Source organism: Equus quagga, chromosome 2 (assembly GCF_021613505.1).
Source record: "Equus quagga isolate Etosha38 chromosome 2, UCLA_HA_Equagga_1.0, whole genome shotgun sequence".
Classification (NCBI taxonomy): domain Eukaryota; kingdom Metazoa; phylum Chordata; class Mammalia; order Perissodactyla; family Equidae; genus Equus; species Equus quagga.
This window is the reverse complement of record NC_060268.1, coordinates 154,229,505-154,253,947: the sequence shown is the minus strand read 5'-3', so window position 1 is coordinate 154,253,947 and position 24,443 is coordinate 154,229,505. Positions and strand designations below refer to the sequence as shown.

General features: G+C 40.2%; 1 protein-coding gene and 1 non-coding gene across 2 annotated transcripts in view; one reads left to right on the top strand and one right to left on the bottom strand.

Annotated features, from left to right (window-relative positions):
- HPSE2 (heparanase 2 (inactive)) overlaps positions 1–24,443 on the top strand; it is a 603,312-nt gene that overhangs the window by 501,652 nt on the left and 77,217 nt on the right. The window lies entirely within an intron of this gene.
- Positions 3,569–3,686, bottom strand: LOC124236522 (small nucleolar RNA SNORA25). Its single transcript, XR_006887759.1, has one exon. It is a non-coding gene; the product is annotated as a small nucleolar RNA SNORA25 (small nucleolar RNA).

Genomic DNA, 24,443 nt, shown 5'->3' with positions numbered 1-24,443 from the left:
TAAATAAAAAAGTCAAGATTCAAATATGAACAACCTGAACGTTGATATGACTTTCAGTGGTGGTTTTCAATATTTAAAATACACCATTAGACAAATAATGGAAAATAACCGTGGTTATATAATAGACCATAAATATTATTAACCTTGGCAAAAATATAAAAGTAAAGGCACAGTTGACAGAAGTTGGGAGGTGGAAGGTGACAGAGAGGTGGGGGAAAGATGGGAGAATTAGTGACCTTCTTTTACAAAGTGGAATTGAGTGCCCTAGAAATACCACCCAAATAACCTGTTGATACAGCAAAGCTGAGTGTATTGCTTACTGCAGTAGTGGAGAGCATTACGGTGGCAAATCTTATTCTATTTTTGTTCTAAGAGTTTTAGACCACTCTTATGAATGGTCTGGCAACAGGACTCTTTTTCCATTTTAGATTTCACTTGCATATTAAATCCACTATTTCTGGTTTAAGGCCATTCTCAAAATGTGAGGAGAGAGCCAGAGTCACCTCTGCTTCAGGATCTACTTCTGAATGCTGTCTAAAGGTGTTAAAGAGCTTATCCTTGAAGTCTCAGATGGACTCATCTTTATTTCTTCTAGGACTGAATCAGAGCTTCTGACGCAATTCTGGTCTTGTAAGTCATCCTCATGGTCTTCTCATTCTGCCTTCTCCATCTGATTTTTTGCATCTGAGGTTCCCACTAATGTATGAACTAATGGGTGTAGATCTGGGAACCCTGGATTATACACAACTAAAACTATTACACAACTAAAACTATTCTAAATTCCTCTGCAAATTTCACTATCTCTTGTCTCAGTATGGAAAGTCTTTTTTCTTTTTTTAAAAAAATTATTTTATTAAGGTCATATTGGCTTATAACACTGTGTAAATTTTAGGCCTACATTATTATATATCAGTTTCTGTATAGACAGCCTGTTCACCACCTTTTTTCCATCTAGCTTTTATCCGTCACCATACATAGGTGCCCCTTTGCCCCTTTTGCCCCCCCTTCCCCTCTGGTAACCACTAATCTGTTCTCATTATCCATGTGTTTGTTTATCTTGCATATGAGTGAAATCATACAGTGTTTGTCTTTCCCTGTCTGGCTTATCTTGCTTAACATAATACCCTCAACGTCCATCCATGTTGTCGTAAATGGTACGATTTTGTCTTTTTTATGGCTGAGTAGTATCCCATTGAATCTATATACCATATCTTCTTTATCAATTCATCCATTGATGGGCACATGGGTTGCTTCTACATCTTGGCTATTGTGAATAATGGTACAATGAACACAGGGATGCATAAATCTCTTTGAATTGTTGATTTCAAGTTGTCTGGATAAATAGCCTGTAGTGGGATAGCTAGGTCATACAGTATCTCTATTTTTAATTTTTTGAGAAATCTTCATATTATTTTCCATAGTGGCTGCACTAATTTTCATTCCCACCAGCAGTATATGAGGGTTCCCTTTTCTCCACATCCTCTCCAACATTTGTTTATTGTCTTGTTAATTATAGCCATTCTGACGGGTGTAAGGTGATGTCTCATTGTACTTTTGATTTGCATTTCCCTAATAATTAGGGCTGTTGAACTTCTTTTCATGTGTCTGTTTGGCCATCTGTATATCTTCTTTGGAAAAATGTCTGTTCATATCATCTGCCCATTTTTTGATCAGGTTGTTTGTTTTGTTGTTGTTGTTGAGTTGTATGAGTTCTTTATGTTATTTTGGAAATTAACCCTTTGTCAGATATATTATTTGCAAATATTTTCTCCCAGTTGGTGGGGTGTCTTTTCTTTTTGTTCATGGTTTCCTTTGCCTTGCACAAGCTTTTTAGTCTGATGTAGTCCCAATTGTTTATTTTTTCTTTTGTTTCCCCTGCCTGTGTAGACATGATATTCAAAAAGATACTGCTAAGACCGATGTCAAAGAATGTACTGCCTGTATTTTCTTCTTGGAGTTTTATGGTTTCAGGTCTGACATTCAAGTCTTTAATCCATTTTGAGTTAATTTTTGTGTATGGTATAAGATAATGGTCTACTTTCATTCTTTTGCATGTCCAGCTTCCCTAACACCATTTATTGAAGAGACTCTCCTTCCCCCATTGTATGTTCTTGGCCCCTTTGTCGAAAATTAGCTTTCCATAGATGTGTGGTTTTATTTCTGGGCTTTAAATTCTGTTCTATTGGTCTGTGTGTCTGTTTTTCTGCCAGTACCATGTTGTTTTGATTACTATAGCTTTGTGGTATATTTTGAAGTCAGGGATTGTGGTGCCTCCAGCCTTGTTATTTTTTCTCAAGATTGCTTTGGCTATTTGGGGTATTTTGTTGTTCCATATAAATTTTAGGATTCTTTGTTCTATTTCAATGGAGAATGTCATTGGAATTTCTATTGGGATTGCATTGGATCTGTAGATTACTTCAGGTAATATGGACATTTTAACTATGTTTATTCTTCCAATCCATGAGCATGGAATATCTTTCCATTTCCTTTTGTCTTATTCAATTTCTTTCAATAATGTCTTATAGTTTTCAGTGTGTGGGTCTTTCATTTCCTTGGTTAAATTTATTTGTAGGTATTTCGTTCTTTTTGTTGTGATTGTAAATAGGATTGTAGTTTTGATTTCTCTTTCTGCTAGTTTGTTAGTAATATATAGAAATGCAACTGATTTTGTATGTTGATTTTGTACTCTGTACCTTTCTGTAGCTGTCGATTACGTCTAATAGTTTTCTGGTAGATTCTTTAGGGTTTTCCACATATAGAATCATGTCATTCACAAACAGTGAGAGTTTTACTTCTTCCTTTCCAATTTAGATCACTTTTATATCTTTTTCTTCCCTAATTGCTCTGGCTAAAACTTCCAGCACTATGTTGAATAAGAGTGGCAAGAGTGGGCACCCTTGTCTTGTTCCTGCTTTCAGAGGAATGGCTTTCAGTTTTTCACCGATGAGTATGAGGTTGGCTGTGGGTTTGTCATATATGGCCTTTATTATGTTGAGATACTTTCCTTCTATACCAATTTTATTGAGAGTTTTTATCATAAATGGCTGTTGGATCTTGTCAAATGCTTTCTCTTGATCTATTGAGATGATCATGTGGTTTTTATTCCTCGTTTTGTTAATGTGATGTATCACATTGATTGATTTGCGGATGTCAAACCATCCCTACATCCCTGGAATAAATCCCACTTGATCATGGTGTATGAGCCTGTTAATGTATTGTTGTATTTAATGTGCTAATATTTTGTTGAGGATTTTTGCACCTATGGTCATCAGCAATATTGGCCTGTAATTTCTCTTTTTTGTATTGTCCTTGTCTGGTTTGGGTATCAGGGTAGTGTTGCCCTCATAAAATGAGTTAGGAAGTGTCCTGTCCTCTTCAATTTTTCAGAATAATTTGAGAAGAATAGAAATTAGGTTTGCTTTGAATGTTTGGTAAAATTCACCAGAGAAGCCATCTGGTCTTGGACTTTTGTTTTGGGGGAGGTTTTTTGGTTTTGTTTTTTAAACTTGAGCAACATTTTATTTACTTCCCCACATCACTCACTCACTCATGGGTATAAGTGGCTAAATTTTATATCTTCTCAGGAAAACAGCACTATTGAGTGACTATTACAACCAATAGAGAACTTCAGTCTTTGATCACAGCATTAAGAACTCCTGGTTCACAAGCCCTCTTCAAAATGACCTATGGGGAGGTTTTTGATTACTGTTTCAATCTCTCTGCTTGTGATTGGTCTATTCAGATTCTCTCTTTCTTCTTGATTCAGTTTCGGGATATTGTATAATTCTAATAATTTATCCATTTTTTCTAGGTTATCAAGTTTGTTGGTGTATAGCTTTTCATAGTATTCTCTTATAACCTTTTGTATTTCTGTGGTGTCTGTTGTAATTCTGTGGTGTCCTCTTTCATTTCTGATTTTATTTATTTCAGTCTTCCATCTTTTTTCTCGGTGAGTCTGGCCAAGGATTTGTCAATTTTCTTTATCTTCTCAAAGAACCAGCTCTTTGTCTCATTAATCCTTTCTACTGTTTTCTTAGTCTATTTCATTTATTTCTGCTCTGATTTTTATTATTTCCTTCCTTCTACCAACTTTGGGATTTGTTTGTTCTTCTTTTTCTAGTTTGTTTAGGTTTAGTGTAAGCTTGTTTATTTATGATTTTTCTTGTTTTTTGAAGAAAGTCTTTTTTCAATGGCTCTCAGCTCAGATTGATAAAAGCCAGAGGGTTTCCCTGTTCTGAATGGTGTTTAACTTTAAGGTATAATTGAGCTTAGAGGGTTTCTGGCCAGCCAGGAGAGAAGTGGAGTGGGTGAAGAAGAGAGAAGCAGAGGGAAATGGAAGGGCATAGGATGGGGCAAGAGGAAGAGGAAGGCAAGGGCCATTTGTTTCAAGGTTCGAGTTGTGGAAGATCTAAAAGAAAAATAGTTTTAAGTGTTTCACATTTTTCCTTTTTCCTTGACCAAGGAGTCTCTGAAGGAAACAATTTGGAGTTGAATTTCTTTTGGATACTTCTTCATATCAATCAAAAATGCAGACCATTTGAGGGGCTGGCCCAGTGGCATAATGATTAAGTTCACGCACTCTGCTTTGGTGGCCCAGGGTTCACAGGTATGAATTCCGGGTGCAGACCTAGCACCACTCATCAAGCCATGCTGTGGTGGCATTCCATATACAAAATAGAGAAAGATGGGCACAGATGTTGGCTCAGGGCTAATCATCCTTAGCAAAAAAAAGAGGAAGATTGGCAACAGATGTTAGCTCAGGGCCAGTCTTCCTTGCAAAAAAAGAAAGCAGACCATTTGGTATTTACTCCCTTTTCATTCTAAGGTGTTTCTCAAATGAATGTGTTTGGTTCTATCAAAAATTCTGTAATTCTAAATTGTCTTTGGTGAAATTATGTCATTTAGGAAGTAAGTTCATGACTGGATTTTGTTTGAATACATGTAAGAAGCAGGAGTATGGCCTGGAAGGTTGCATCATTAGCTTTAGACTGAGACAAACCCATGAGAGGTTGTGGAAACAGTTGGTTAAAAGTGTCACATTGTGACTTGGGTCCCCATCCAAATGGCTGAGCCATCTCCATTGGCAAACTTGATGAATTCCCAGTTTCCATGGGACAGAAAGGTTGGAGAAGACATCTCTCCCAGAATCAAAGTCCCACAGACGGAACAGCAAGAGGAAGGAAAGTCCTTATAAGCTTTTGAAAACTGACCCAATGTATAGTTTGTCCAAAGGATGCTGGTCAAGAAGAAATTGATGGGGTTCAAGATGCACTACCCAAAAATATGGCACCTTGGCAAACTGAATATTTTAAGCTGAAGGAGTTTGAGAAAACAGCAGAAGCATGACAGTCACTCTGACCTTCCCCCCACTCCTGCCCTTCTTTCCTGAAGCAGGAAGTCGAGAAGAATCTGAAGAAACAGGCTTTGCTAAATTTCCCTGGTTTCCTAAACTTATCTCGTGCTCTTTGCCCTATCATATTTATCCACAACTGTCCACTATTCATCAGTCCTAGCATAAAAATACTCAGGCTTAACCATTTCTTTGGGTCTTCATTTCTTTATGAAGGCTACTGTGTCACATAAAAACTTATATTAATAAATTTGTTTGCTTTTCTCCTGTTAATCTGTCTTTGTTGGTTTAACTTTCAGACCCAGCCAGGACCTTAAGAGGATCAAGGAAAACTTTTTCCTCCCCAACAAAACGTTCTGAATTTCTTAGTCCTTGGGGCTAGCTTGAGGAAAAGACTCTGGGTCTTTTTCCTCTCTGCTTTGAACTTTCATCTTAAAGATGCACAACAAGAAATGGGAAAGACAGAAACAACTACTAGTGCTTTTACTGATAAGGCAGATTTCTACCAAGGATAATAGTTTTTCCAATCTGATCAGATAACCAAAGGATTCCTAGAACGGATTTCTTAATCCTGGGACACAAAGTATGTTCAGCATTTGGGGAGCTCAAAGAAAAGAAATAAAAAAGAAATGAGTCAGGCCCAATGCAGGACTTAGAAACTTCAGTGTCAATGTCAGAGAGATCCCAGCAGGAGACAGAGGAGTGTGAGGAGCACTGTTTCTGAACTGAGAGTCTTGGGTCCTGGTGGTGAAGCAGTCTCAATGGCATCTCAGTGGGACTGCCAAAATTGTTGAATGCTGGCTGCGAAATACCACCGTACTAACCTGTTGATAAGGCAAAACTGAGTTTATTGCTCACTGTGGTAAGGGAGAAAATACCTTTTAAAAGTCCTAGAAGCATCTCAGAAGGGCAAGGACAAGGTTGGGATATTTATAAAGCTTTTTTTGAGGTCTGGCTTAAAGGAGGTTTTTCACTGTATGGGCTTGATTAGGATTAGCTGAGTATCATGACATAAGGTTTAGGATTGGTGGACACAGCAAAGCAAGGATTTTTGGGTGAGGGGTTCAAAGACTCTGGGAGAGTAAACAGTCATTTGGTACTATCTATTGAAAGCTTCAGCAGTTGGATGTTCATTTAAATGGGTTTTCACAAAGTTCCTAAAATAAACAATAAATTTTATTTTCAAATTGCACCTTTCTGACAAGAGCGTCCTGTAATACTAAAGTCAAGTTGAGGAAGACAGTGAAATAATATAGAGGAGTAGCTGGTTTCCTTTCCAGTGGAGTATGAATAGGTAACTGTGTGTAGTTGCTAACCAAAGAATTACAGGTTTAAATATGTTGTTTGAAATTACAGAGGTGAACAGTAGAGGAAGTGAGAATATAATTTAATCCTATTGGGAGAAGGAAGGAAGGAATAGACGGTGAGGGCTTTTAAAGAGCTAAATCCTCATCTTTCATATCAGAAAGTCAGGGATAATTTCTAAAACTGATGATTAAAAAATAGTAGTCTAGGGGCTGGCCTGGTGGAATAGTGGTTAAGTTCCCACGCTCCACTTCAGCAGCCAGGGCTTCACAGGTTCAGATCCCAGACGCAGACCTAGCACCACTTGTCAAGCCAAGCTGTGGCAGTGTCCCACATAAAATAGAAGACTGGCACAGATGTTAGCTCAGGGCCAATCTTCCTCACACACACACACACAAAATGGTAGTCTAGGGGCCAGCCTGGATATCCTAGTGGTTAAGTTCAGCACGCTCCACTTCGGTGGCCCTGGTTCAGTTCCGGGGCGTGGACCTATACCACTGTATTAGCAGCCATGCTGTGCTGGCAGACCACATACTAAAAAAATAGAGGAAGATTGGCACAGATGTTAGCTCAGGTTGAATCTTCCTCAGCAAAAAAGAAAAAAGAAAATAGTAGTCTATTTCTTGAGAGAGGCAGCACTCTTCATATAAGTCTTCTGGTATTTTTTTTTTTAACCATGTGAATATATATTACTTTGGTAATTTGAAAAAAAAAAAAAGAATAAAGAAGGAAAGGCTGATTAGCAGTTGAAAGTTCCAGAGAAAGGCCATAGAGAGTAAGGGCTGTGATTAGAGAAAAGGTCATTGATAATCTTCTCAAGTTTCCTCAGAGCCCTGAGGGGGAAGGTTAGAGAGAGCATGGGAGAGGGAGAGAAAGTGGGAGCAAAGGGCGTGCTTGAGAAGTTTAGGCAGCAAGGAAACCAAGAAATACGATAGTCCTGAGGAGGGCACTCTGTGAGAGGGAAGGGGTCTGATGGTGACAGAGGCAGAGGTGCTGGGACCCTGCTGGGCGTCTTTTTTTCTCTCCCCTGCTCTCCCTCCCACTCTGCTTCTCCTTTTTCTCTTTCACTGGCTGTAACATGGGCCTGGAGTAGTTTTTATTACAATTTTTGGTGTATTTATTGACTATAGTTTTATGTTTCCTGTTCATAATTGAAAAAGCAGATGAGTTAAACATTTTCTGTTTCTCACAAAAAAAATATATTAAACCAAATTGAGTTGCTTTTTATTTCTCCGTGGTCTTCAGTTGACTTGGTTCTGTGGATGAGTGGTCTTCAAAGATTTGCCCCTCCCCCGCCAGCCTACATTATTCCCTTTGGTAAACGTAATCCACCTTCTCATATGCCAGAATTTTTATTGTTTCCCTGGTGATTTGTACTCTTCTATGACAACTTTGATTATTTTAAACTACTCTAGGTTTTATCTGTGATGTCATAAATTGGTTCACTTTGTAGCTTAGTATATAATATTTAAGTTATTTCTGAATTCATTTTTGACCTTTATTACTTCCAGTAAAAAGTGAAGCAGGGGTTTCATTCCACTTTTAAACTCAGGAGTCAATTTTAATTTTTAGTTAGACAGCGACAATAAACACCTAGATTATAAGTGTCAGCTATGAAAATACTAACCAGAGGTTCACACAGGACCAGCAAAATTCTAGTGGATATTTATTTACTAAAATAACCTCTTGTCATTATCAGACGAATTTAGCTCAAATATACAATTAAAAATGACAAGAATAGATGAGCCTGTCTTCAGTTTGGAAGCTATAGGGAGTTAAATATTTTAGTGGTTGAAGGAGGCCTAGGGCAGGAAAGTCAAGGGTTGGCATCAGGATGTCAGTGATATTACACTAGAATCACAAGACGTGACATACAGTTCTAGCCTCTCACCAGGTGTTTGACCTTAAGGAAATTACTTAATCTCTCTGAGCTTCTATTTTTTAATCCATAAAATGGGAATAATGATAACATCTGCATCATAAGGCTGTTATGAGGACTAATTGAAATAATGAATATGAAATGCTTAGCATACTGCTTGGCACATAGTAAGCACTTAATAAATGTTAACTATTTTGTCGTCAATGTTTCTATGGCTATTGCTGCTACAAATTCACCAGTGGGCTTCAAGCAAGTGACTTTACCTATTTGGGCATCTGTTAGAATAGACGAGTTCTATCTTATCTCTATTTTTTGTGACACTCCACTTCGACTCTCTTCTACCTAAGATCCACCATGGACCACCACAACAGCATAGTGACCTGAATTCTATCCCCAGATAGGTAGACAGCAGACATTGCTTCTAAGGTTATTGTATAAGTAAATTAGTTATGCTCAGGTCTTAAGCAACATCAAAGTCTGTTGAAAATGAACCTAAATTCTACTCATGATCTATAATTAGCTGCTTAAACCCGGGATCCTAGCTAATGTCTTTTCCTTTTCAAGGCTGCTCAGTCTGTTTTCTTAGGGATTCTTCCCTACAATCACTGGCTACCAAATTAGCCTGCCCAGCTTCTCTCTTCCCTGCTATCCCAGAAAATAGTAAAAAAAAAAAAAGTTCCCTTTTTCTCTTTTTAAGAGCTACTCCACTAATCTCTGTGGAGACACTAATCTCTGTAGAGACTACTGAGGTTGAGGTAGTTCCCAAGGTTCTAGAAATTGGATCCTGGTCTCTGTGTAACCATCCTGGATAATGCAGTTCCTGCCTCCCTTATATTTCCTGGATTTGGCAGTCTCTCTCAGTGCTCAGAGTCCCCAGTCTCCCACTTCCCTTTACATTAGCAGGAACCTGAGGACAATTTTGCACTGACCTGTGGTCGAAGTAGACCGTGTTGCTGACTGCAGTGCACAGAGGGGATCATCCCTCGCTGGGCTTTGCTATGGGCCTGGATCTTATCCAAGAAGTTTATCTGCACATTGGGTCAGTTGGTTGGGTCTGTGATGTCTGAATGGTTACGGGTTCTTCAGGAGGTGTCAGGGCATCCTAGGACTTCCTGTCCAGCTTCCTTCTGGGGCTTTCCAAGGAAAGCTCCTGCTTCTCTCGCGCGCATTTCTAATGTTCCCTTTTTCAGTCTTTGTTCTCTTTTCTTTTTGGTTTTCCAGGATTCTATTGATATATCTTCTAGCTCAGAGATTTCTTTCCCTCAGCCCTGTCCAGTCTGCAAATAAGCTTATCAAAGGCATTCTTCATTTCTGTTACAGTGTTTTTTATCTCTAGCATTTCTTTTTGGTTATGTCTTAGGATTTCCATCTCTCTGCTTACATTGTCTATCTGTTCTTGCATGCTGTCTCCTTTATCCATTTGAGCCCTTAGCATGTTAATCATAGATGTTTTAAATTCCTGGTCTGATCATTCCAACCTGCCATGTCTGGTTCTGATGCTTGCTCTGTCTCTTCAAATTGTGTTTTTTTTACTTTTGTGTGACTTGTAATTTTTCTTACCAGCTGAACATGATGTACTGGATAAAGGAACTGCTGTGAATAGGCCTTTAGTAATGTGGTGGTGAGGTGTAGGGGGAGGGGAAGCATCCTATAGGCCTATGATTAGGTCTCAGTCTTTCAGTGAGCCTGTGAACTTCACAAATGTTTCTCTATTTTTTTTCTCCTCCCCTTAGGTGGGACAGCATGGCTAGAATAGACTGAGTTGGGTATTTCCCTTCCCCTGGTCAGTTAGGCTCTGATAAAACCCCAACAGGTTAAGCTCTGGCTAACTAGTTTCTCTGAGGGCAGGCCTTGGTAAGAACAGGGCTCTGGTTTATTTCAAAATGGTTCATTTTCCCCTCCCCCTGTCAGAAGCAGGAGGAGATTTTTCTCTGATATTACTATAGGAGCCTGATTGAGCAGTACAGTATTGTGTATAGTACACTATTGTGTCGGCCCCTCTATGACTGGGTCCCCCTGGACCTTTTAACTCCTACAGCCAGTTACAGTTCAGGTTTCCCTGCACCGGCACTGGTTCCCACGGCAGTTTCTGCTCCAAGTCTTGGCTCTTGTTAGCAGTGATCACCTACCTGTATTCACCTGTATGACTCTCCAATCTTGGGGGCAGTGGTTTGCACTGTGTCCTCCCTTTTCTTATAAATCCAAGAGAAGTTATTGATTTTTCAGTTGTTTCAGCTTTTTACTTATTGTTAGGACAGAGTAGTTACTTCCAAGTTCCTTACATGTGGAATGGGAAACCAGAAGTCTAATGTTCTCTTTTTAATTAATTTTTAATTTTAAAGTAATGCATGAATAAATTATCCTTGAAAAAAATTAATATATTCCAAATAAGGAAACTCTTCTTTGCATTCCATCCCTAATCTTATTCCTCTCTCCCCTTTCCCTGGAGGTCTCCACTTTCATCGTGATGTATATTCTCCTAGATTTCATATTTATGTGCATATATTGGAGACCTTTATTAGTATATGTAGATCTACCTAGTTTTCTTAAAGTGCTGCAATAATCCACAGTATAGCTGCACTCTGCTTTATTTAGCAAATCCCCTTTGACAAACATTGAAGATACCTCTGTCTTTAAGAAATATAGTAGTGCTAAATGAAAGAAGTCAGTCACAAAGGACCACCTATAGGATGATTCCATTTACATGAACTATCTAGAATAGGCAAAATTTATGGAGAGAGAAGGTAGATTAGTGGTTTCCTGGGCTGGGAACAGGGGCGGGGGGAGAAGCAGTATAGGGGAATGATAGTTGAGGGGTGCAGGGTTTCCTTTTAGGGTAAAGAAAATATTCTAAAAATGGTTGTAGTGATGGATGCACAACTCTGTGAATATACTAAAAGCCACTGAAGTGTATACATTAATCAATGTATTATATGTGAACTATATTTCAAGAAAGCTGTATAAATGAAAATGAAATGTAGTAGTAATCTTATTAGGTATGCTTCATCAGGACTAATTAAATTAGAGATGTCCAGGGACTGCCTAATAGCACCGGTGGTTTTTAACCTCAGCCCCTCATCTACACAGGTGGCGTGTTCTCTGACAAGCCTAGTCTCCTTAGCAGTTAATGTTTTTTAGGTTTGGGCCATGACCTTTGTAAAGTAAGGGGAGAGGAAGATAGCGGCTGAGCCGTGTAGAGTTCCTGGTGGTTTCCATCCTCTAACCTAAGAGCAGGAGTCCAGCGGGAAACTTGCTCTCACCTTGTTTCACTGTGATTCTAGAATGGAAGGCAGCAAAGCCAGTGGCCTCCTCTTCATCCTTGTGGGCCTGAGCAAGAAACAACACGTCTCAGAGTGGGTTCTGCAAAGAGGCCTTCTTCAATCGCCTCATGGTGAAAATGGGCCCTTTTCTTAGGAGTAGAAAGATGTTCTATATGCCGACCTTAATAGTCAGGCTCACCAACAAGGCCCGAACAGTATCTTTATCCTCTCTACTAAAGGCATCTCTGAAGGCTTTTCTACAAAGAGGTGAGTTACAGATTTTATATTGCTGACTCTAGGACCCTAATAGTAAATGCTGCTATTATATTAAAAATAAATATGACAAATAGTTAATCACCATTTGTTGAATGCCTGGTATATACCACTTGCAATAATAAATCCTCACAAGGTCTCCTTTTACAATTGAGGAAAATAAGGTTAAGTAACTCACCCAAGGTTATGGAGATCTGTGGCCCCAAAGCCAATGCCCTTTCTACTCCATCATGCTGTCTTCTGTGTATTTTAGCCTTGAATATCATGCTAAGAATCTGAGGACTTTTTGAGGTCAGAGGCCTAACTCAATTAATCTCTGTCTCATTCACCACCTCTATCTAGCAGGGCGCTCAGCAACAGTTGGTTCCTAGGGCATGTCATTAGGAATGCATTCTTAGAGCTCTCTGCTTTGCTTCATCTGTGCAGGCCTTGCCTGAGCATGGCCAAGTACCACCTGAGGCATCTGAGCTCCCTGTGGGGGGTTCACATAAGAGGCCATGTGGAGCCTCCAACTAACTCCAAAAAGGGATTTTCTTTTTAAAAAGAGGATGTTAGGAAGAGTCTAAAGGGAAATGTTAGGATATTAAAATCTGTGGAATCAGCATGAAGGCTACTTATGGATTGCATTAGTCATGGAAGGTGAGTTCACTCTCGAGAAAGCAGAAAAGTTGAGAGATGTAGGGGGATGCAAATGACAGGTACAAGTGTCAGCAAAGTACTTTCAGAAGGACGAAACTCAACCCCACTCATCATTAATGCACATGAGCATGTGTGGATCGGTTTAGGACGGAGAGAAAATTAGAGCAGTAGCCAAAGCAGAAAGATGCACATTGAGATATGGTTACATGTTCATAGACACAAATAAAACTGACCTCTGGAACATGCAGATGCTATCTCCAGATGAAAAATAAATTGTCAACTATAGCATCTCACCTCAACGGAAGGGGCAGACTATATTCAGAAAGCAGGGGTTTTTTGGAATTAGAAGCCTGGATGAGAATGGAAAAGAAATAAAGGAAGCCTCTTTCTCTAGATTAGAACTCCAGGACTTGAAGCCCAGAGTAGAAGGATAGAAGTCCTTATGAGATGGACAGCTCTGAAAATATGGCTGGACTAACTGCCAATGCCTGAAATGAATCAGGCTGTGCCTAAAGACCCTCCCTTCCCTAGCAATTATTTTGTGTGAGATTTTTATGGAACTTTGTTTTGGAGGAGTCTTTGAATGCCCTAGATTCTGCTCGCAATTTCTTCATCTCATGAAATAAGTCAGCAGTCCATGAATATTATAACTTCAAACTTAGAGTCCAGTCGCTGGAGTTAGGAAATCTTGAAGTCAATCCTAGATCTACTACGGACTGTTAAGAGATGTGAGTCAGTTACGTCATTTTTCTCTTCCTCAGTTTGTCCTTTTGTAACAGAGATAATGTAGTTTTATTGGTTAGTTACCTCAGGATAAATGCTTTTAAAAAATGTAAAATTACTTTATTCTTTTGAAGTACATTCAGCAATCATTCATTAAATATTAGCCTCCTTTGTACAAGGTACGGGGGTAGAGTCTAGAGAGGGCTAGGGTCTCTGCAACACGATCCCCATGCTTACTCCACAGGATTATTGTACCAGGCAGCAAATGGACCCAGCACTGATATGCATTAGGTCTTTTCTACTTTCTTTTCTAGAAATATCTCTCCTAGAATCCAACTCTGGAATTTCCTGACTTTTCCAAGTTTAGATAATAAATCTTCCATTGCACTAGTATAACTTAATGCCTTTATTTGCTTGAATTATATTTTAAAAAGAAAGTTATACAGTCCCACTGCCCTCAGTGAGGCCACAACAAGCATATTTCATTAGATTTATACACTTGAGATTTTACACTGCACAGTACTAAGAACTTTAAACATACAATAATTAACACTATACAGCTGAAAACAGAGTCTGGGAAGGAATAGTATTTTTAAAATTGAACAGGATAGATTATTTCAAGCCTCAAACTTAAGAGTCAGAAGATACAGGTGCAGTTTGAAAGAAGGACCTCCAGTTGACCTATCCTGGTTAGTTGTCCATCCCTGGACCCCTCATCTGTGGCCACAGGGTCACATTGTACAAAGGGCTGCTTCTGTGGTAACTATCTAATGGCTCTGCTTTACATGAAAAAGCTAATGGAATCAGTGGATGGGGGCTGAGCAGACAAAACAATGGAGTCAGCTACCAGGTCATCACTAATTGCTGGTTTTCCTATTCTAATGACCAGATGAAAAAAAGAGAAAGAAGGGGCCGGCCTGGTGGGGGAGTAGTTAAGTTCACACACTCTGCTTTGGTGGCCTGGGGTTCGCCGGTTTGTTTCCTGGGCACTGACCTACACACCACTCATCAAGCCATGCTGTGGCGGCATCCTAGATACAAAATCGAGGAAGATTGGAGCAGATGTTAGCTCAGCGGCAATCTTCCTCACCAAAAATAAAAGACAGAGAGAGAGAGAGAGAGAACTGGTCCCACAGTGCCTAGCACACAGACAATTAAGAACTAAGTAAGTAACAGTTTATTGTTAGAAACAAAATTAACTTCCTCATGACCTGGACCTCACAGCCCAGAGGGGGAGCTCTGAGGAGAGCTCTGAAGCAGCCAGGAGGTTCTTAAAAAAGAAAAGTCAAGTCAGCAAACATTCATTTGAGTATCTACAGGGTACAGTGTATTGTACTGTGGGGTGAGGGCATAAAAGCAAGAGAAGCTATTCCATGTAGATATTACCAGTAATAGCAAAATAATGGACCATAGGCTGAACAAAGAAAGAGCAGGTAAGTGTGGAACAAGGCTCCTTGGGGGAAGATTTCCTTCAAGGAGAAGGAATCTTCAGATCTGGCTTTAGGAAGAGGTGAGGGACAAGGAAGGAGCAGCTAGGGGAGAGGATTCCACCTGCAAGGAAGAACCGTTGCAGAGGCAGCAAGTGGGAATGTTGGGAAGTGGGAAGAGATGCCAGTGAGATATAAAACAGCTGGTCCAGAGAAGGTCTCTTAGCACTTATGTGGACTCAATAAGCAATTGGGATCATGTTGGGTTCCTAATTAGGAGAGGAGAGTAAATGGAACCGGTGTAGAAGGAAGTTTCTTGTGCGGCAGCTCTTTGGGAGTCAGTAGAGTAGGAGGATCCGGGAGACAGGAGGGTCTTCTGGGCATCAGCCATGGTCTGAGTCAGAGACTGGGGAGCTGTGCTGGAAGAGGTGACTGGGAGAGACTTCTGAGTGGAAGCGTCCCCAAGAGTGGTCTTGTTAATATCCTCCTTCACCTCCTCCTTTCTGTACCCTAGAGCCTGGTCCCATGCAGAACAGACTGGAGTAACTAAGCACAGGTTTGATAAGTGATTAGAGACAGGAGGCTTGCTAGTGGAGACCAGGAAAGGCTCGTAGGATAAATCTGGAAAGATAAACTGCATTTTGATGGGTCCAATAGTACTTGATGAGGAGGAGAGAGAGAGAGAATGAGAAGGAATATAGATTTGCAAGAGTAGAGTGGTATTTAATCTTGGTTCAAAATGCTATGTGGTACATTATAGCTCTTTATAGTTTAATTAAGTTTATAATTTAAATTTATAATTAAATAATAATTCATATTTCAATTAAAACTAGAGAAAGACAGAAGAATGGAAAGCTAACTAGATAGTCTGACTTGTTTTATTTATAACGGTTTTATTGAGATATAACTCACATACCATAAAGTTCAACATTTTAAAGTGTGCAGTTCAGTGGTTTTTAGCATATTCGCAGAGTTGTGCAACCATCACCACTCTCTAATTTTAGAACATTTTCATCACCCCAAAAAGAAGCCCCATACCCATTAGCACTAGTCTGACCTAGCACAATGAGAATGGAGCCTCTGATTGCCAGGAATTCTCTGTCTTTCTTAGCTGGGTAGAAACCTTGAGTGACTCTCATTAATCGTCAAGTCCCATGCGACTGCTCCTCTACGGAAAAACGTCCTGATGTGGCTAGGGCTACAGGGGTGGAGAGGAAGAGTCCTGGAGCCCAGAAAGGAGGGACATATAAGAGAACCTCAAGGGAGAGAAAGGGAGCTTTGGGCCCTGAGGGAAAGAAACCAGCCAGGGTCAGAGTTGTGGAGCTGATAACAAGGTGGCCCTACTCCCAGCAGCCTCAGTAATGGAGACTCTTACAGGACAATTCTGTAACTGCTCTATCTACCCAGACCTTCTGGGGCTTGACTGAGCAGGAAGTTATTTCCCTTTTCCTACCCGTCCTCCCTGGAGCAGATGAGCATGCTCATCTCCCCCTTTCTGCCGTGGTGCTGCTAAATACCAGACCCTGAGCTAGGGACTTTCTCTGTGTTATCCCAGAGATAGTTTAATCCCTACAACAGCCCTATGAGGTAGATATGGCTGTCCCTCTTCTTTAGAAATTAACAAACTAAAGTTCATAGAGTTAAAGTAACTTGCTCAGGATCATATACCTGATAAGTGCCAGGAATGATTTCAAACCCAGGACTCCAACCAAGACTCATTTAGCTTCTAGATCTTTACTGTCACTGCCTCAGTGGGGTCCACATCCTTCTGCCTCCCTCTTGACACCCCAGCACAAAGAACCAAGGCTAAGAAAAACTCTGCTACCCAAGACTGATGAAAGCACTGTGGTGACTAAGGTTATAAAAATCTTTGAACCCCTCACTAATGTTTTTGAGAGCGATGTGGTCTTCCTAGCAGTGTATTTTCTGTTAGCCTTTTACACATCTGGCATGCTAGATCCCAGATGTGTGATTTTCATCCCATGCGGTGGGGCCACAGTACTGGGGATCCTGCCGGTTCAGCTGTGCTCGAGAAGGCCTTTTTTTCTGACAGGGCCTGCAGGAGGTGGCTAGTGGTGGTTTTGTAGTCCCCAATTTGTTACTGTCTCCAGCCAGAGACAAGCGCTACCCCACTTGATACATACACACACACATGCACACACGTGTGCTCATACCATCTATTTGGAGAGGAACACGAAGAAGGAAACATTCACAAGGCATCACCAGTGATTTCTCTTCTCCCAGATCAACTAGTCTGACTTCTCCCTGTTGCCTCCTTTGCCTGTGGTCTGTCAGCTGGAGGTGATGACAAGGAATATTTCAGACTCTTTCCCCATCTGCTCCAAACACCAGGAAGCTGCAGGCCTGCTTCCCTCCAGGCCAGCTTAGAAATCCTGGTGTCAGGATAGAGCAGGCTTCCAAAAGCCAACCACAGAACATTTAATACCTGTGCAAACCCCACATAGAATTCATATGCCGTAGGGTCATGGCTTTATGAGTGTTTCTATGACATGGTATTATTACACCCCAGATCTCTCACCTCATATGTCACTCAAGCATTCTCTGTCAGGAAACCAAAGAATAAACATCCAAAAAGAAGATTAATATTAGAGAGACTAAAAGAGTAAAGTTCACCGAAACCATATGGTTCAGCTCAGAAGGGATGTGTGTCCGCCTTGTCTCTATCCGCCTTCCACCTCATCTCGTCTAATACTCCAAACAGGAATCCCTTTACAGCTGTGTTGCTTAAGCTACCTGTGTCAGAGTCAGTGAGGAAACTTGTTAAAATGCAGATTCCTGGGAATCATCATTTTGGAGATATGACCTAGGAATCTGCATTTCACAAGCTCCCCAAGAGATGTTTGTGAATGGCAGTCCGCTTGTGACCATCCACCCTTGTTTGAGTACATTTTGTCGTGTGGAACTCACTGCTTCCTTGGGCAGCTAAGTCTAGATGATTGTAAGGAGGGGAAAGATCTGCTTTATTGGGCTGAATTTGGCCTTCTATAATTCTCATCCACTTTTCTTCCCATTTTTTCTCTTGCCCCTGGAGCCAGAGGGACTAAGTCACCTCCCTTCTGTTGGAGAGCCTCTAGGTACAGACCCTTCTGTGTCCCACCTCAGGAAGCAGAGAAATGAATCCACCCACTGGACTGGTAGAGCCAGTCAGGGTGGGGAACTGAAGCAAAAGGTTTTGACCTGCCAGGGTCTTGCAGAAGGCCTGGAGTTGAGTGTCTTGGTTGAAGGCCCAGCCTCTGGACTCCTGTTAGGGGCAGACCCTGCCTGTATACCCTTAGGCAAGATGCTCCCTGTCTCTGTGACGCATTTCTTCATCTGCAAAACATGATGACAATGATATTATAAGTTTTTTTGAATATTAAATAAAATAATACATATAAAGCACTCACAAGTGTCCCTGGTATATATTAAGTGCTCTCTAAGTATCATCGTCATCATTGAGTGGGAAGAGGGCAACAAAAAAATTCTTCAGGTTTGCCTATTGGGCTTCTGCTTCTTTTTTTTTCCATTCTAAAAATTGACAACAACAACAAAAAAAAAAGCTTAAGGATATAAGGTTGTTACATAGACTATGAGAACCAGTTGTTCTTTTCCACTGAGTACCAAGTGAAATGATGTGGGCAGCACTCATAACAGGAAGGATGGCCATTAGTGGGGTGACTGTATGTCCCAGCAGTTTGCCCAGAATTGCCCAACTTTGTTCCTGTGGCAATTATTAATACTCTTAAAAATGTTCCAGTTTGGATGACAAGTTGTCGAGTCACCCCAGACGTTAGAGTTTCAGAAGATTTTCAGTGTGGATTGGAAGCAGTAAGACAGGTTACCAAGAGAGCTTGTGAAATCTCTTCCTTGGAAATATTTAAAACATGCCCATCTGGCTGGGATGATTTAGAACAACTGCAAATAAGTGCTCATTTATAAACCCCTAAAATGCTTTGTTTGGTTTTGTTTAACTAAACTGCCTTGCCCTGCCTCCGGGAGGTACGTAGGTAGTAAAATTAATGGAAACAACATTGTTAACTACTCAATTTGCCAAACAAAAATTGCTTTGTGCTGTGGGCTAGTGGATGTGGATGAACAACCATTATGAGGTTACAGCCAGTAACATTCTGCTTCAGACTGTAGAAAAGAGATACTTAGGTTTGGAAGTTAACAAATTCTTAGACTACTAAAAGTTTGAAATAAGAATGTAGACTGCTACTTGGGTAAGAATATTGTAATAATAGCTAACAGTGTGCCAGGTACTGTACAGATGTTACCACATTTCATCCTCAAAAACCCCTATGAAAGTAGTCCTACAATTATACCTGTCTACAAATGAGAAAACTGAGTCACAAAGAGGTAAGGAACTTGCTCAGTTACCGGCAGAGTTGTGACTTGTCCCAGGCAGTTTGGATCCAGAACCCATGCTATCCGCCACCATGCTGCCTGCTCCCCAGAAAGAGAGAAAGCTCTAGTTTAAATGAAGTGGGGACAGTAGCAGCAGTCAGGCAATTTCCTATCTATCCAAGCTGGCTGCTGGTGAGAGCGGACTGCCTTGCAACTGAGGGAAACAAACTGGTCCTCACTGAGGAATAAGTGAAGAAAAATAGAATTTATAGAACTTTACATTTAATCCTTATGACGTCTGTGGAAGGTAGTATCATCATTTCCATTTCACAGTTATTGAAAGTGAGGGCTTAGAGAGATTAAGGAGTTTGCTAGGCCTCATAGTAAGTCAGAGGCAGAAGCAGGATTCTGACTCAGGAATCCCATCCAACCCAGGAACTCCTACTCTTGGCATCTGTGGAAAGTGCCTGTGTTCACTATTAAGCCAAACATACAGGCCACAAACTTGAATATAGAAAATGACCTTGTTTGTGTGTATGTGTGTGTGAGTGCATGTGTGTACACAGAAAAAGGATGAGAAGGAACTATAGCAAAAATGTCAACAGTGGTTTTCTCTGGGTGGTAGAATAGTGGGTAATTTGTTTCTTCTGTATTTTCTAAGTTTTGCTTAATGAACACGTATCTTTTTTATAACAGCTTTATTGAGATATAAGTTAAATCCCATATGCTTCACCCATTTAAAGTGTACAATTCATGGGGCTGATCTGGTGGTGTGGTGGTTAATTTCGCACACTCCACTTCAGCAGCCCAGGGTTCACAGGTTTGGATCCTGGGCATGGACCTACACACCACTCATCAAGCCATGCTGTGGCAGCATCTCACATGCAGAACAGAGGAAGATTGACACAGACTTTAGCTCATGGCCAACCTTCCTCACCAAAAAAAAAAAACAAGTGTACAATTCAACAGTTTTTAGTATCTTCACAGAGATGTGCAACTATCACTACAATTACTTTTAGAACATTTTCATCACCCAAAAAGAAACCCCATAATCATTAATGGTCTCTTCCTGTTTGCCCCCAACCCTTCCAGCCCTAAGTAACCATTAGTCTGCTTTCTATCTCTATAGAATTACCTATTTTGGACATTTCATATAAACTGAATCATACAATATTTGGTCTTTTGTTAAGTGCTTCTTTCACTTAATGTTTGCAAGGTTCGTCCATGTTATAATATGTATTTATACTTTATTTCTTTTTATTGCCAAATAACATTCCATTACATGGAAATACCACATTTTATTTATCCACCTTTTGGTTGATGAATGTTTGAGTTGTGTCAATTTTTTGGCTCTTATGAACATTAATGTACAAGTTTTTGTGTGCACGTATGTTTTCATTTCTCTTACGTATATACTTAGGAGTAGAATTGCTGGGTCATACAGTAACTATATGTGTAACCTTTTTAAGAATACATGTATCTTTTTAAAAGTAATGTTTTTAAAGCCAGGGCCCCAGGAACCACTTATATGATAGTTGGAGAAAGGAAGATTATCTTAAAATTAGATGTTCCATGTCAAGCTTCTTATAAAATCAAGTCATCCAAATAACAAAGAGAAAAATAGAATAAAAAGTAAGAAACTAATCCTCAAGAGAGATTGATATGTACATTGAAAAATTTGTTCATACTACAAACGTTTTTTGAGTATCTATTATATACAAGAAGGACCAGTGGATTCGAAGTCAGAAGACCTAATCATTGCCTTTCTAGGGTCTCTTGAAGGCTGCCTGTGAGGCTCCAATGGAATCAGGTGTTTCATATGCTATAAATGGCTGTTCGACTTTGAAGAAGTTGTAGTAGGAGTGATCTCAGGGAGGCAAAGTTCTTCTGAGGTAGACCAAGAAAATACACTTAGTGGAGAAGAAAAGGCCTGAGAGGCAGAGAGGGAGGTGGGACCTATATGGGGACAAGACTAGGCTTTGGTCTCAGGCTGCTCAAGGTTTATCAGGAGACCCCAAAGGGAGGGGCAGGGCCCAGGACCATCCATCTCAGGGAAGAGACAAGTCCTGTGTGGCTTTGCCCCTTTCTCTACCTACTCTTTATCCCAGTAAAACCTAGTTGGGAGAAGAAGAGAGCACATGCAGTCACACAAGCAGATTGCAGGCTCGATAGCAAAGGAATAGTGAGAAAGGAGTAGGTTGTGACTATCATTCCCAGTCCCCAGGACTGCTCTGGTGGTTGGGGGAGCAGAATTTCAAGGAGATTTGGGGATGCAATCAGGAGTAATGATAGGTAGAGCTTAAGGAGGAGGCCAAGGGATTTAGAGAGAGTGGGCGAGGTGAGCGTGGATGAAACGGATTCTTTATTACCTCAGCTCTGCACTCCGTTTTTCAAAACCTTTCAATAATTTGTACTACCTATAAAATACAGTCCTTAGTGAGGCATCCGTGACCTCCATGGTCTGACCCCAGCTTAATTTTCCAACCTTACTTCCCACTGCTCCCCTTCAGTACATCCAGCCACACTAAAGTATTTACTCTCCCAAATAAAACCAGAATCCAGCCTTTGTCTGGAATTACCTCCATTACTCTCTCTGTATCCAAATAACTGCCAGTTCTTCAAAACCCAGCTCACAAACTGTCTCTTCCACAAGGACTCTCCAGAACCCCCACACCCTCCTTCCCAGACAGAATCTCAGACTTGCCATGATGCTTATAATGCTTTACCTGCATAATGACTCTTACAAGGTTGTCTTTACTTCTCATCAGAGGGTAGGCCTCTCAGGGGCAAAGACCATCCCTAAATGCACCTGCCTGTAATATAGAGTCTGGCACATAAATTTTTGTTGAATCAGTGGGTGGATGAAGTAATGGAATAGACGTGTGGGTAAGGTGAGAAAGAGGGGGGTTGTGTGCAGGTGAGGGTAGACATAATTAGATAAGTGTGAGTGCAGGCCAGGAGAGAAGGCTTCAAGATGAGATGACTAGAGATGTGCTGAGGTCAGTCAGATGGGAATGGAGATTGGTGGTGGGGAGCAAGAGTGGACAGAGAGGAAGGGAATATACAGGGCAAAGAGGGAGCCCTATCCTCGGGACTCAGATTTGAGCCAAAGATCCAACAGACAGAACAGCTTTTATTCCCAGGGACAAACTCCAATGTCTACAGGGGCTAGACAGGGAGCATCATGAGTGAAGTGGGTAGGGAGTAGAGCACACCCTATCTGAAGGGTGCAGCCTCTGCTCAGCTCCAGTGGATTCTTGGAGGTGAGCCACCGTGGACAGATCTTGAAATGTTTTCAAGAGAAGCCAGCAATATGTATTTTTTTGGCGAAATCTCCCGTGTGTGAAATATTAGAAACTAATTAGGGTTTTTAAAACTTTTTATTGAGACATAAGGTATATACAGAATTGTACAGATGTCCTAAGTGAATTTTCAATGAATTTTCACAAACTGAACACATCCGTGTAACCAGTACCCTGATCAAGTATCAGAATATTACCAGCAATTCAGAAGTGCCCCCCACATACTCCCTTCTAGTCCTTACTGTCTCAGTAGTAACCACTGTCTTGACTTCTAAATCACAGAATAATTTTGCCAGTTTTATACTCTACATAAATAGAAGCATGTGCTGTTTAATTTTTTGTGTGTCTAGGTTTTTTCACTCAACATTATGTTTGTGAGAAATATCCATATTGTTGGATATAGCTATGGAGTGCTCATTCTCGTTGTATAGGATCCCACTGTGTGAATATACCACAATTTATATGTCCATTCTACTGCTGAAGGACGTTTTGTTTCAGTGTTTTTACATATTACACATAGTGCTGCTAGGAACATCTAGTAGATGACCTTTGGTGAACATATGAGCACATTTCTGCTGAGTATGTACCTAGGAATGAAGTAGCAGAGTCGGAAAATATGTAGATGTTCAGCTTTAATAGTTAACTGCCAAAGTATTTGTACAGCTTAACATTCCCACCAGTAGTGTATGAAAGTTCTGGTTTCTCCACAACTTTGTCAGCGGTATTTTTTTTCATTTTAGCTGTTCTCGTGGCTGTGCAGTGGCATTGCCCTGTGCTGTTGATTTACATTGCCCCAATGAATAATGGAGCTGAACACCTTGTCCCATGTTCATTGGCTATTTCGTAGCCTTTGTATGGGATAACTGTTCAAGTTATTTGCTCATTTTTCTATTGAGTTGTCTGTCTTTTTCTTTATGTATTCTAGATATGATCCTTTGATAGATGCATGTATTATGAATATCTGCTGCCACTCAGTCGCCTGCCTTTTCACTCCTTCAGTTGTGTCTTTTGATAAACAGCAGTTCTTAACTTTAACGTTGTCCAATTTATCAATTTTCTCTTTATGATCAGCATTCTTTGTATCTTGTTTAAGAAATATTTGCGTACTCCAGTGTCACGAAGACATTCTCCTATGTTTCCTCTAAAAGCTTTATTCTTTTACCTTTCAGATTTAGCTTTGCAGTCCATGTGGAATTTTTTATTGTATGGCATAAGGTAGGGTCAATAAACATTTTTCCACGTAGATGTCCAATCATCTCAACATCATTTTGAAAAAGATCATCCTTTCCCCAATCCTCAGCTATAGTTGCCTTTGTCATAAATCAGGTTATCATAGCTGTGAGGGTCTGTTTCTAGACTCTGTGTAAAATTTCATTTGTTCATTTGTCTGTTCTTGCACCAAAACCTCAGTGTCTTGTTATTGCTTTATAATCAGTGTCATATCTTGTGGTATAAGTCTCTTCCAGCTTTGTTTTTCTTCAACACTCCATTGAATATTTTGGCCTTTTGCATTTCTGTATGAATTTTAGAACCAGCTTATTAATTTCTGGGAAAGAACCTGTTGACATTTTGATATAGATTGCATTAAATCTGTAGTTTAATTTAGGAAGAATTAATATCTTTACAACAGTGAGTCTTCCATTCCATGAATATGGTAAATCTCTTCATTTATTTAGATTTCTCAGTTCTTCTCAATAATGTTTTATAGTTTTCAAGGTAGAGGTTTTACTCACTTTTTGTTAGCTATGTTCCTAGGCATTTGATATTTATTGAAATTATATCTTTCTAAAGTTTTATTTTCTATGTGGTTGTTGCTGGTATATAGCAATTGTAGAGGAGGAAGACATTTCCTCTACCCAATGTGGGTTCATCTGGCCGGAGGATGAATTAAATTCACATGAGACAGAATAGCAGGAGAAAATTAAACAAAGCTTTATA